General features: G+C 62.3%; 3 pseudogenes; all 3 read right to left on the reverse strand.

Moving 5' to 3' along the window:
* Positions 1 to 1,986: 1,986 nt before the first annotated feature.
* Positions 1,987 to 2,105, reverse strand: LOC142867630 (uncharacterized; annotated as a pseudogene).
* Positions 2,106 to 5,943: 3,838 nt separating this feature from the next.
* LOC142867631 (uncharacterized) lies at positions 5,944 to 6,062 on the reverse strand (annotated as a pseudogene).
* Positions 6,063 to 9,906: 3,844 nt separating this feature from the next.
* Positions 9,907 to 10,025, reverse strand: LOC142867632 (uncharacterized; annotated as a pseudogene).
* Positions 10,026 to 13,450: the final 3,425 nt, after the last annotated feature.

A 13,450-nucleotide genomic window follows, 5' to 3' on the forward strand; every position in this document is an offset into this window, starting at 1 on the left:
GTCCAGCCAGCCCCCGGGCCTCCCTGGGGTGCCCAGCACAAAAGTGCAGACACCCACCGGACCCTCAATCTCAGTTTTCGGATGTTTTTGCCACTCTAAGGACCCGCAGGCCAGCTGGGCCTTCTGGCAGGACAGAGAGCCCCGGAATCCGACGTGGAGAGCTGGGTGTACGTCCCCATGAGGAGGCGGTCCCCACCTCCCCGGCTCTCCCCTTGCGGGGAGCGGCAGCCGCGGGGCCTCAGAGAAGACACCAGGCTGGGCCCCCACGGCACAGCGGGAGCACGTCCCCCGCAGGCCACTTAGCGACGGCGGCCAGCCGGCGGACGGTTGGGTTGCGCGAGACGCTGCGGCCGCCCTGCTACCGGGTTCCTGGGAGGGCGTCCTGGAACCAGCGTCCACACCAAGCCCTTGGAAGGCCCAGGCGACGGAGGAGCCCCGTCAGGCAGGGGCCGAGGACGGTGACGGCCCGGGCGGGGAGGAGCGTGTCAGGCAGGGGCAGAGGACGGTGACAGGTGATAGGCCGGGCGGGAAGGAGTCAGTCAGGCAGGGGCCGTGGAGGAGACTGGCTGGGTAAGGGTTAGGGTTAGTGTCAGGGCACAAGTCACAATCGCAAAGACCTGGAAGCCACCCGAGTGCCCATCGACCCACGAGTGGGTAAGTAAAATGTGGCCCGTGGACACCACGGAGTGCTATTCGGCTATGAGGAGCAGCGGTGAGGGGGCACCTCTCGTGGTTCTCCTGGCCAGAGCTGGAACCCGTTCCAGTAAGCCAGGTATCCCAAGAATGGACACACGAGCACCACGTGAGCGCGCTCACCAGCAAATGGGTACGAACCGATGGACACCTAAGTGGACACAGAGGAATCACCTTCTTCGGGTGGGTGTCGGGCGGGTGGGGGGAGGGGATGGGCATACACATCCATTAGGAATGCGGTGGGTACGCACCGACTGGGGGATGGGCGCACTTGAAGCTCTGACCCGAGGGGGGAGGCTGGGAGAGGGCAACGCACCCGACCTTTACATTGGTGCCCCCACAATATGCTGGAACAACATGAGACGTAAATGAATAAGAACATGGGGGGGGAGGGGGGCACGGGCAACACATGTCACCTTAACACTTGGACTCCCATCATCTGCTTGAAAAGAGAGAGAAAAGAAAATGCAATAATAGAGATAAGAGACACTTTTTAAAAATAATGAATCCGGCCGGGCGCTGTGGCTCACGCCTGTAATCCTAGCTCTTGGGAGGCCGAGGCGGGCGGATTGCTCAAGGTCAGGAGTTCAAAACCAGCCTGAGCAAGAGCGAGACCCCGTCTCTACTATAAATAGAAAGAAATTAATTGGCCAACTGATATATATATAAAAAATTAGCGGGGCATGGTGGCGCATGCCTGCAGTCCCAGCTACCCGGGAGGCTGAGGCAGAAGGATCACTCGAGCCCAGGCGTTTGAAGTTGCTGTGAGCTAGGCTGACGCCACGGCACTCACTCTAGCCTGGGCAACAAACCGAGACTCTGTCTCAAAAAAAAAAAAAAAAAAAAATGAATCCGAAGAGAAAAGTAAAAGGAGGCCTGTGGAGCAGGTCTGGGTGTGACTCCGGATCCCCGAACATCAGGTGCCACCACCAAAGATTCCTACGTGTAGCCCATAGAACCCCAAAAGCAACGGGAGGAGTTCTGGTCACATACTCCCTCAAAATGACATCCTGGCCTTCTTCTGGAACTCCCTCCCCTCTCAGACTCTCGAGGTTTCCTCCAGCGTGTCGGCTCCCACAGAGCAGACCTTTGGTCTGAGACCTGACTGTCCAGAAGCCAGGCATGCTGCCGCGTGGCGGCGGTGTCACGGCTCGGGACAAGAGGAGGCCCCACGGTGCGGGCTGGGGCGCCAGGCACCGCGGCGGGCGCCGAGGGTGGGGGTCACCCCCACCCCGGGCCGCCCCCGCACTCCCAGAAACGCGACAGAACCAGAGGCAAAAAAAAAAAAGAAGAAGCCTACGGCACCCGGTATTCCCGGGCGGTCTCCCATCCAAGTTCTAACCAGGCCCGACCCTGCTTAGCTTCCGAGACCAGACGGGATCGGGCGCGTTCGGGGTGGTGTGGCCGTGGACGGCGGAGGGCGCCCCTGCCCCGCTCAAGAAGCCGAGCCTCTCTGCGCTTCCCCGCCGCCTCCTCCCGCCCCAGGCCCCGCGCCGGGTCGGGCCTGTTGAGTTCGCCGGCCGGGTCCCGCGGGCTCCGAGGGACGGGGGTGACAGGCGGGGCGGGCAGGGAGCGGCGGGCCGGGGTTGGGGGCTGTCTCTGTATACACACACACTCACACTCACACTCACTCACTCACTCACACTCACACTCACACAAGATGCGCCTCCACGGCTGGACCCGCCAAGGTGGAGACCTTCAAGCCCCCCTCCTCTCCTCGCCTGGCCTCCTTCACCTCCCCGCCCCCCACCCCCAGCGCGCCGGGGCCGCTGACTGCGCACGGGCGGGAGGGGCGGGGCGCTCGCCCTTTGACCCCAGCCAGGGGCGGCCCTCCCCCACAACCCCTTTCAGCTGCGCCCCCCACCCTGTGGCCTGGCGGCCGCCTATTCCCCCGGGCCAGGGCTGGGGCACAGCGCACGGGGGAGGGGAGCCAGTGTATGGGGCGTCTCTCTCTCTCTCTCGGGATGTGTCCCATGGGTGGGGTGGGGTGGCGTGGTTTGTGGGGCGCTGAAGAAATCAGTCCCCTCCATCTCCTCCCTCTGGAAAACACCCAAGCCCTTGGAGAACTGCCCGCACCGCTACCGTGGGGGCCGGGACCCTCCTCTGTGTCCTCCTGTGGCCCAGTCCAAGGGGCCTGGGCCTGGCCGGGGCTGCATTGGACCCCGACCACCCTGGCGTGTGGACTCGCTTAAAAATCGGCGATTAGATATTGGATTCCAGCGTCATTGAGGTCATTTCACTAATGAGTGCACCGCAAAGAGTTTCCTAATCCATCTGTGAGGGTGGCAACTGAAAGAGAATTTTAGAGCTGACAGGATAGGCGAGGAAAGGCATAGGAGATTTCCACACCCAGTAAGGAAGCCTTTCCCGAAGTGGAAGAAAGAAAGGAGCAAACAGAGACACCGGTAGCCCGCCCGGATCAGAGTCTGCCCCCGAGAGAAAGTACCCTGACCAGGTTCACCCGTGGGTGGGTCGCGAGCTAGCGGCGTTCAGAAGAGCGAGGCCCGCAGTCTGTGCAGAAGACACCTGCACTCGGGTGTGTGTGGCGGCACAATTCACAAGCAGCTCCAGATGTTAATCCAAGGAGAAGCCAGGGAGTTCCCAACGCCCCAGGTGTCCTCAGCCCACGACTGGCTGCTGTGGGAATGCGAAGCCCGGCTCCTTGTCTCAGAGCGGGGCAACCAGGAGGTGTGATGTCCACCCCGGCGTTCCCAGGAGGATCAGACTGAAGCTGGGACTTGGCCTGAAAGTGTCCCCTCGCATGGCCACCCCCTTCCCCTTCCTGCTCCTCTACTCCTGGTGCCCCTCCATCCAGGGGCCAGACCTTAAAGAGTCACCCGCAAGAGAATCCTGGTCCCAAAGGAGCCTTCTGGGGGACCCCTGCTGAGAGAGGTTGTGGGCATGGCCCGCTGGGGCTCTGCCCGACCCAGGGCTGAGAGATGCAACCTCCCAGCTCTGGGTCCCTGCAGGAAGTGTTGGCAAGCACAGGGCCAGTCCTCCAAAGGCCCAGGTGCAGGGAGCCCAGGCCAAGCAGCCTGTGGAAGAAGCCACATGCTGTGCCACCCCGGGGAACACGACTGCAGGCCAAGGCCCTTCCCACCTCCTCCTCCTCCTCCTCCTCCTCCTCCTCCTCCTCCCACCCCGCCCCCGCCCCCGCCCCCACATGGCACAGGGCCCAGAGACACCTCAGACACTTGCTACCCAAAGTGCAAAGGGCATCAGTTGCTCCTCCAAACCCCCCCCCCTGCCCAGCAGACCGCGTTGTCCAGCCAGCCCCCGGGCCTCCCTGGGGTGCCCAGCACAAAAGTGCAGACACCCACCGGACCCTCAATCTCAGTTTTCGGATGTTTTTGCCACTCTAAGGACCCGCAGGCCAGCTGGGCCTTCTGGCAGGACAGAGAGCCCCGGAATCCGACGTGGAGAGCTGGGTGTACGTCCCCATGAGGAGGCGGTCCCCACCTCCCCGGCTCTCCCCTTGCGGGGAGCGGCAGCCGCGGGGCCTCAGAGAAGACACCAGGCTGGGCCCCCACGGCACAGCGGGAGCACGTCCCCCGCAGGCCACTTAGCGACGGCGGCCAGCCGGCGGACGGTTGGGTTGCGCGAGACGCTGCGGCCGCCCTGCTACCGGGTTCCTGGGAGGGCGTCCTGGAACCAGCGTCCACACCAAGCCCTTGGAAGGCCCAGGCGACGGAGGAGCCCCGTCAGGCAGGGGCCGAGGACGGTGACGGCCCGGGCGGGGAGGAGCGTGTCAGGCAGGGGCAGAGGACGGTGACAGGTGATAGGCCGGGCGGGAAGGAGTCAGTCAGGCAGGGGCCGTGGAGGAGACTGGCTGGGTAAGGGTTAGGGTTAGTGTCAGGGCACAAGTCACAATCGCAAAGACCTGGAAGCCACCCGAGTGCCCATCGACCCACGAGTGGGTAAGTAAAATGTGGCCCGTGGACACCACGGAGTGCTATTCGGCTATGAGGAGCAGCGGTGAGGGGGCACCTCTCGTGGTTCTCCTGGCCAGAGCTGGAACCCGTTCCAGTAAGCCAGGTATCCCAAGAATGGACACACGAGCACCACGTGAGCGCGCTCACCAGCAAATGGGTACGAACCGATGGACACCTAAGTGGACACAGAGGAATCACCTTCTTCGGGTGGGTGTCGGGCGGGTGGGGGGAGGGGATGGGCATACACATCCATTAGGAATGCGGTGGGTACGCACCGACTGGGGGATGGGCGCACTTGAAGCTCTGACCCGAGGGGGGAGGCTGGGAGAGGGCAACGCACCCGACCTTTACATTGGTGCCCCCACAATATGCTGGAACAACATGAGACGTAAATGAATAAGAACATGGGGGGGGAGGGGGGCACGGGCAACACATGTCACCTTAACACTTGGACTCCCATCATCTGCTTGAAAAGAGAGAGAAAAGAAAATGCAATAATAGAGATAAGAGACACTTTTTAAAAATAATGAATCCGGCCGGGCGCTGTGGCTCACGCCTGTAATCCTAGCTCTTGGGAGGCCGAGGCGGGCGGATTGCTCAAGGTCAGGAGTTCAAAACCAGCCTGAGCAAGAGCGAGACCCCGTCTCTACTATAAATAGAAAGAAATTAATTGGCCAACTGATATATATATAAAAAATTAGCGGGGCATGGTGGCGCATGCCTGCAGTCCCAGCTACCCGGGAGGCTGAGGCAGAAGGATCACTCGAGCCCAGGCGTTTGAAGTTGCTGTGAGCTAGGCTGACGCCACGGCACTCACTCTAGCCTGGGCAACAAACCGAGACTCTGTCTCAAAAAAAAAAAAAAAAAAAAAATGAATCCGAAGAGAAAAGTAAAAGGAGGCCTGTGGAGCAGGTCTGGGTGTGACTCCGGATCCCCGAACATCAGGTGCCACCACCAAAGATTCCTACGTGTAGCCCATAGAACCCCAAAAGCAACGGGAGGAGTTCTGGTCACATACTCCCTCAAAATGACATCCTGGCCTTCTTCTGGAACTCCCTCCCCTCTCAGACTCTCGAGGTTTCCTCCAGCGTGTCGGCTCCCACAGAGCAGACCTTTGGTCTGAGACCTGACTGTCCAGAAGCCAGGCATGCTGCCGCGTGGCGGCGGTGTCACGGCTCGGGACAAGAGGAGGCCCCACGGTGCGGGCTGGGGCGCCAGGCACCGCGGCGGGCGCCGAGGGTGGGGGTCACCCCCACCCCGGGCCGCCCCCGCACTCCCAGAAACGCGACAGAACCAGAGGCAAAAAAAAAAAAGAAGAAGCCTACGGCACCCGGTATTCCCGGGCGGTCTCCCATCCAAGTTCTAACCAGGCCCGACCCTGCTTAGCTTCCGAGACCAGACGGGATCGGGCGCGTTCGGGGTGGTGTGGCCGTGGACGGCGGAGGGCGCCCCTGCCCCGCTCAAGAAGCCGAGCCTCTCTGCGCTTCCCCGCCGCCTCCTCCCGCCCCAGGCCCCGCGCCGGGTCGGGCCTGTTGAGTTCGCCGGCCGGGTCCCGCGGGCTCCGAGGGACGGGGGTGACAGGCGGGGCGGGCAGGGAGCGGCGGGCCGGGGTTGGGGGCTGTCTCTGTATACACACACACTCACACTCACACTCACTCACTCACTCACACTCACACTCACACAAGATGCGCCTCCACGGCTGGACCCGCCAAGGTGGAGACCTTCAAGCCCCCCTCCTCTCCTCGCCTGGCCTCCTTCACCTCCCCGCCCCCCACCCCCAGCGCGCCGGGGCCGCTGACTGCGCACGGGCGGGAGGGGCGGGGCGCTCGCCCTTTGACCCCAGCCAGGGGCGGCCCTCCCCCACAACCCCTTTCAGCTGCGCCCCCCACCCTGTGGCCTGGCGGCCGCCTATTCCCCCGGGCCAGGGCTGGGGCACAGCGCACGGGGGAGGGGAGCCAGTGTATGGGGCGTCTCTCTCTCTCTCTCTCTCTCGGGATGTGTCCCATGGGTGGGGTGGGGTGGCGTGGTTTGTGGGGCGCTGAAGAAATCAGTCCCCTCCATCTCCTCCCTCTGGAAAACACCCAAGCCCTTGGAGAACTGCCCGCACCGCTACCGTGGGGGCCGGGACCCTCCTCTGTGTCCTCCTGTGGCCCAGTCCAAGGGGCCTGGGCCTGGCCGGGGCTGCATTGGACCCCGACCACCCTGGCGTGTGGACTCGCTTAAAAATCGGCGATTAGATATTGGATTCCAGCGTCATTGAGGTCATTTCACTAATGAGTGCACCGCAAAGAGTTTCCTAATCCATCTGTGAGGGTGGCAACTGAAAGAGAATTTTAGAGCTGACAGGATAGGCGAGGAAAGGCATAGGAGATTTCCACACCCAGTAAGGAAGCCTTTCCCGAAGTGGAAGAAAGAAAGGAGCAAACAGAGACACCGGTAGCCCGCCCGGATCAGAGTCTGCCCCCGAGAGAAAGTACCCTGACCAGGTTCACCCGTGGGTGGGTCGCGAGCTAGCGGCGTTCAGAAGAGCGAGGCCCGCAGTCTGTGCAGAAGACACCTGCACTCGGGTGTGTGTGGCGGCACAATTCACAAGCAGCTCCAGATGTTAATCCAAGGAGAAGCCAGGGAGTTCCCAACGCCCCAGGTGTCCTCAGCCCACGACTGGCTGCTGTGGGAATGCGAAGCCCGGCTCCTTGTCTCAGAGCGGGGCAACCAGGAGGTGTGATGTCCACCCCGGCGTTCCCAGGAGGATCAGACTGAAGCTGGGACTTGGCCTGAAAGTGTCCCCTCGCATGGCCACCCCCTTCCCCTTCCTGCTCCTCTACTCCTGGTGCCCCTCCATCCAGGGGCCAGACCTTAAAGAGTCACCCGCAAGAGAATCCTGGTCCCAAAGGAGCCTTCTGGGGGACCCCTGCTGAGAGAGGTTGTGGGCATGGCCCGCTGGGGCTCTGCCCGACCCAGGGCTGAGAGATGCAACCTCCCAGCTCTGGGTCCCTGCAGGAAGTGTTGGCAAGCACAGGGCCAGTCCTCCAAAGGCCCAGGTGCAGGGAGCCCAGGCCAAGCAGCCTGTGGAAGAAGCCACATGCTGTGCCACCCCGGGGAACACGACTGCAGGCCACGGCCCTTCCCACCTCCTCCTCCTCCTCCTCCTCCTCCTCCTCCTCCTCCCACCCCGCCCCCGCCCCCGCCCCCACATGGCACAGGGCCCAGAGACACCTCAGACACTTGCTACCCAAAGTGCAAAGGGCATCAGTTGCTCCTCCAAACCCCCCCCCCTGCCCAGCAGACCGCGTTGTCCAGCCAGCCCCCGGGCCTCCCTGGGGTGCCCAGCACAAAAGTGCAGACACCCACCGGACCCTCAATCTCAGTTTTCGGATGTTTTTGCCACTCTAAGGACCCGCAGGCCAGCTGGGCCTTCTGGCAGGACAGAGAGCCCCGGAATCCGACGTGGAGAGCTGGGTATACGTCCCCATGAGGAGGCGGTCCCCACCTCCCTGGCTCTCCCCTTGCGGGGAGCGGCAGCCGAGGGGCCTCAGAGAAGACACCAGGCTGGGCCCCCACGGCACAGCGGGAGCACGTCCCCCGCAGGCCACTTAGCGACGGCGGCCAGCCGGCGGACGGTTGGGTTGCGCGAGACGCTGCGGCCGCCCTGCTACCGGGTTCCTGGGAGGGCGTCCTGGAACCAGCGTCCACACCAAGCCCTTGGAAGGCCCAGGCGACGGAGGAGCCCCGTCAGGCAGGGGCCGAGGACGGTGACGGCCCGGGCGGGGAGGAGCGTGTCAGGCAGGGGCAGAGGACGGTGACAGGTGATAGGCCGGGCGGGAAGGAGTCAGTCAGGCAGGGGCCGTGGAGGAGACTGGCTGGGTAAGGGTTAGGGTTAGTGTCAGGGCACAAGTCACAATCGCAAAGACCTGGAAGCCACCCGAGTGCCCATCGACCCACGAGTGGGTAAGTAAAATGTGGCCCGTGGACACCACGGAGTGCTATTCGGCTATGAGGAGCAGCGGTGAGGGGGCACCTCTCGTGGTTCTCCTGGCCAGAGCTGGAACCCGTTCCAGTAAGCCAAGTATCCCAAGAATGGACACACGAGCACCACGTGAGCGCGCTCACCAGCAAATGGGTACGAACCGATGGACACCTAAGTGGACACAGAGGAATCACCTTCTTCGGGTGGGTGTCGGGCGGGTGGGGGGAGGGGATGGGCATACACATCCATTAGGAATGCGGTGGGTACGCACCGACTGGGGGATGGGCGCACTTGAAGCTCTGACCCGAGGGGGGAGGCTGGGAGAGGGCAACGCACCCGACCTTTACATTGGTGCCCCCACAATATGCTGGAACAACATGAGACGTAAATGAATAAGAACATGGGGGGGGAGGGGGGCACGGGCAACACATGTCACCTTAACACTTGGACTCCCATCATCTGCTTGAAAAGAGAGAGAAAAGAAAATGCAATAATAGAGATAAGAGACACTTTTTAAAAATAATGAATCCGGCCGGGCGCTGTGGCTCACGCCTGTAATCCTAGCTCTTGGGAGGCCGAGGCGGGCGGATTGCTCAAGGTCAGGAGTTCAAAACCAGCCTGAGCAAGAGCGAGACCCCGTCTCTACTATAAATAGAAAGAAATTAATTGGCCAACTGATATATATATAAAAAATTAGCGGGGCATGGTGGCGCATGCCTGCAGTCCCAGCTACCCGGGAGGCTGAGGCAGAAGGATCACTCGAGCCCAGGCGTTTGAAGTTGCTGTGAGCTAGGCTGACGCCACGGCACTCACTCTAGCCTGGGCAACAAACCGAGACTCTGTCTCAAAAAAAAAAAAAAAAAAAAAATGAATCCGAAGAGAAAAGTAAAAGGAGGCCTGTGGAGCAGGTCTGGGTGTGACTCCGGATCCCCCAACATCAGGTGCCACCACCAAAGATTCCTACGTGTAGCCCATAGAACCCCAAAAGCAACGGGAGGAGTTCTGGTCACATACTCCCTCAAAATGACATCCTGGCCTTCTTCTGGAACTCCCTCCCCTCTCAGACTCTCGAGGTTTCCTCCAGCGTGTCGGCTCCCACAGAGCAGACCTTTGGTCTGAGACCTGACTGTCCAGAAGCCAGGCATGCTGCCGCGTGGCGGCGGTGTCACGGCTCGGGACAAGAGGAGGCCCCACGGTGCGGGCTGGGGCGCCAGGCACCGCGGCGGGCGCCGAGGGTGGGGGTCACCCCCACCCCGGGCCGCCCCCGCACTCCCAGAAACGCGACAGAACCAGAGGCAAAAAAAAAAAAGAAGAAGCCTACGGCACCCGGTATTCCCGGGCGGTCTCCCATCCAAGTTCTAACCAGGCCCGACCCTGCTTAGCTTCCGAGACCAGACGGGATCGGGCGCGTTCGGGGTGGTGTGGCCGTGGACGGCGGAGGGCGCCCCTGCCCCGCTCAAGAAGCCGAGCCTCTCTGCGCTTCCCCGCCGCCTCCTCCCGCCCCAGGCCCCGCGCCGGGTCGGGCCTGTTGAGTTCGCCGGCCGGGTCCCGCGGGCTCCGAGGGACGGGGGTGACAGGCGGGGCGGGCAGGGAGCGGCGGGCCGGGGTTGGGGGCTGTCTCTGTATACACACACACTCACACTCACACTCACTCACTCACTCACACTCACACTCACACAAGATGCGCCTCCACGGCTGGACCCGCCAAGGTGGAGACCTTCAAGCCCCCCTCCTCTCCTCGCCTGGCCTCCTTCACCTCCCCGCCCCCCACCCCCAGCGCGCCGGGGCCGCTGACTGCGCACGGGCGGGAGGGGCGGGGCGCTCGCCCTTTGACCCCAGCCAGGGGCGGCCCTCCCCCACAACCCCTTTCAGCTGCGCCCCCCACCCTGTGGCCTGGCGGCCGCCTATTCCCCCGGGCCAGGGCTGGGGCACAGCGCACGGGGGAGGGGAGCCAGTGTATGGGGCGTCTCTCTCTCTCTCTCGGGATGTGTCCCATGGGTGGGGTGGGGTGGCGTGGTTTGTGGGGCGCTGAAGAAATCAGTCCCCTCCATCTCCTCCCTCTGGAAAACACCCAAGCCCTTGGAGAACTGCCCGCACCGCTACCGTGGGGGCCGGGACCCTCCTCTGTGTCCTCCTGTGGCCCAGTCCAAGGGGCCTGGGCCTGGCCGGGGCTGCATTGGACCCCGACCACCCTGGCGTGTGGACTCGCTTAAAAATCGGCGATTAGATATTGGATTCCAGCGTCATTGAGGTCATTTCACTAATGAGTGCACCGCAAAGAGTTTCCTAATCCATCTGTGAGGGTGGCAACTGAAAGAGAATTTTAGAGCTGACAGGATAGGCGAGGAAAGGCATAGGAGATTTCCACACCCAGTAAGGAAGCCTTTCCCGAAGTGGAAGAAAGAAAGGAGCAAACAGAGACACCGGTAGCCCGCCCGGATCAGAGTCTGCCCCCGAGAGAAAGTACCCTGACCAGGTTCACCCGTGGGTGGGTCGCGAGCTAGCGGCATTCAGAAGAGCGAGGCCCGCAGTCTGTGCAGAAGACACCTGCACTCGGGTGTGTGTGGCGGCACAATTCACAAGCAGCTCCAGATGTTAATCCAAGGAGAAGCCAGGGAGTTCCCAACGCCCCAGGTGTCCTCAGCCCACGACTGGCTGCTGTGGGAATGCGAAGCCCGGCTCCTTGTCTCAGAGCGGGGCAACCAGGAGGTGTGATGTCCACCCCGGCGTTCCCAGGAGGATCAGACTGAAGCTGGGACTTGGCCTGAAAGTGTCCCCTCGCATGGCCACCCCCTTCCCCTTCCTGCTCCTCTACTCCTGGTGCCCCTCCATCCAGGGGCCAGACCTTAAAGAGTCACCCGCAAGAGAATCCTGGTCCCAAAGGAGCCTTCTGGGGGACCCCTGCTGAGAGAGGTTGTGGGCATGGCCCGCTGGGGCTCTGCCCGACCCAGGGCTGAGAGATGCAACCTCCCAGCTCTGGGTCCCTGCAGGAAGTGTTGGCAAGCACAGGGCCAGTCCTCCAAAGGCCCAGGTGCAGGGAGCCCAGGCCAAGCAGCCTGTGGAAGAAGCCACATGCTGTGCCACCCCGGGGAACACGACTGCAGGCCACGGCCCTTCCCACCTCCTCCTCCTCCTCCTCCTCCTCCTGTCCTCCTCACACCCCGCCCCCGCCCCCGCCCCCACATGGCACAGGGCCCAGAGACACCTCAGACACTTGCTACCCAAAGTGCAAAGGGCATCAGTTGCTCCTCCAAACCCCCCCCCCTGCCCAGCAGACCGCGTTGTCCAGCCAGCCCCCGGGCCTCCCTGGGGTGCCCAGCACAAAAGTGCAGACACCCACCGGACCCTCAATCTCAGTTTTCGGATGTTTTTGCCACTCTAAGGACCCGCAGGCCAGCTGGGCCTTCTGGCAGGACAGAGAGCCCCGGAATCCGACGTGGAGAGCTGGGTGTACGTCCCCATGAGGAGGCGGTCCCCACCTCCCCGGCTCTCCCCTTGCGGGGAGCGGCAGCCGCGGGGCCTCAGAGAAGACACCAGGCTGGGCCCCCACGGCACAGCGGGAGCACGTCCCCCGCAGGCCACTTAGCGACGGCGGCCAGCCGGCGGACGGTTGGGTTGCGCGAGACGCTGCGGCCGCCCTGCTACCGGGTTCCTGGGAGGGCGTCCTGGAACCAGCGTCCACACCAAGCCCTTGGAAGGCCCAGGCGACGGAGGAGCCCCGTCAGGCAGGGGCCCAGGACGGTGACGGCCCGGGCGGGGAGGAGCGTGTCAGGCAGGGGCAGAGGACGGTGACAGGTGATAGGCCGGGCGGGAAGGAGTCAGTCAGGCAGGGGCCGTGGAGGAGACTGGCTGGGTAAGGGTTAGGGTTAGTGTCAGGGCACAAGTCACAATCGCAAAGACCTGGAAGCCACCCGAGTGCCCATCGACCCACGAGTGGGTAAGTAAAATGTGGCCCGTGGACACCACGGAGTGCTATTCGGCTATGAGGAGCAGCGGTGAGGGGGCACCTCTCGTGGTTCTCCTGGCCAGAGCTGGAACCCGTTCCAGTAAGCCAGGTATCCCAAGAATGGACACACGAGCACCACGTGAGCGCGCTCACCAGCAAATGGGTACGAACCGATGGACACCTAAGTGGACACAGAGGAATCACCTTCTTCGGGTGGGTGTCGGGCGGGTGGGGGGAGGGGATGGGCATACACATCCATTAGGAATGCGGTGGGTACGCACCGACTGGGGGATGGGCGCACTTGAAGCTCTGACCCGAGGGGGGAGGCTGGGAGAGGGCAACGCACCCGACCTTTACATTGGTGCCCCCACAATATGCTGGAACAACATGAGACGTAAATGAATAAGAACATGGGGGGGGAGGGGGGCACGGGCAACACATGTCACCTTAACACTTGGACTCCCATCATCTGCTTGAAAAGAGAGAGAAAAGAAAATGCAATAATAGAGATAAGAGACACTTTTTAAAAATAATGAATCCGGCCGGGCGCTGTGGCTCACGCCTGTAATCCTAGCTCTTGGGAGGCCGAGGCGGGCGGATTGCTCAAGGTCAGGAGTTCAAAACCAGCCTGAGCAAGAGCGAGACCCCGTCTCTACTATAAATAGAAAGAAATTAATTGGCCAACTGATATATATATAAAAAATTAGCGGGGCATGGTGGCGCATGCCTGCAGTCCCAGCTACCCGGGAGGCTGAGGCAGAAGGATCACTCGAGCCCAGGCGTTTGAAGTTGCTGTGAGCTAGGCTGACGCCACGGCACTCACTCTAGCCTGGGCAACAAACCGAGACTCTGTCTCAAAAAAAAAAAAAAAAAAAAAATGAATCCGAAGAGAAAAGTAAAAGGAGGCCTGTG

This window comes from Microcebus murinus, unplaced genomic scaffold (genome assembly GCF_040939455.1).
Source record: "Microcebus murinus isolate Inina unplaced genomic scaffold, M.murinus_Inina_mat1.0 scaf018_hap2_Mmur4.0, whole genome shotgun sequence".
Classification (NCBI taxonomy): domain Eukaryota; kingdom Metazoa; phylum Chordata; class Mammalia; order Primates; family Cheirogaleidae; genus Microcebus; species Microcebus murinus.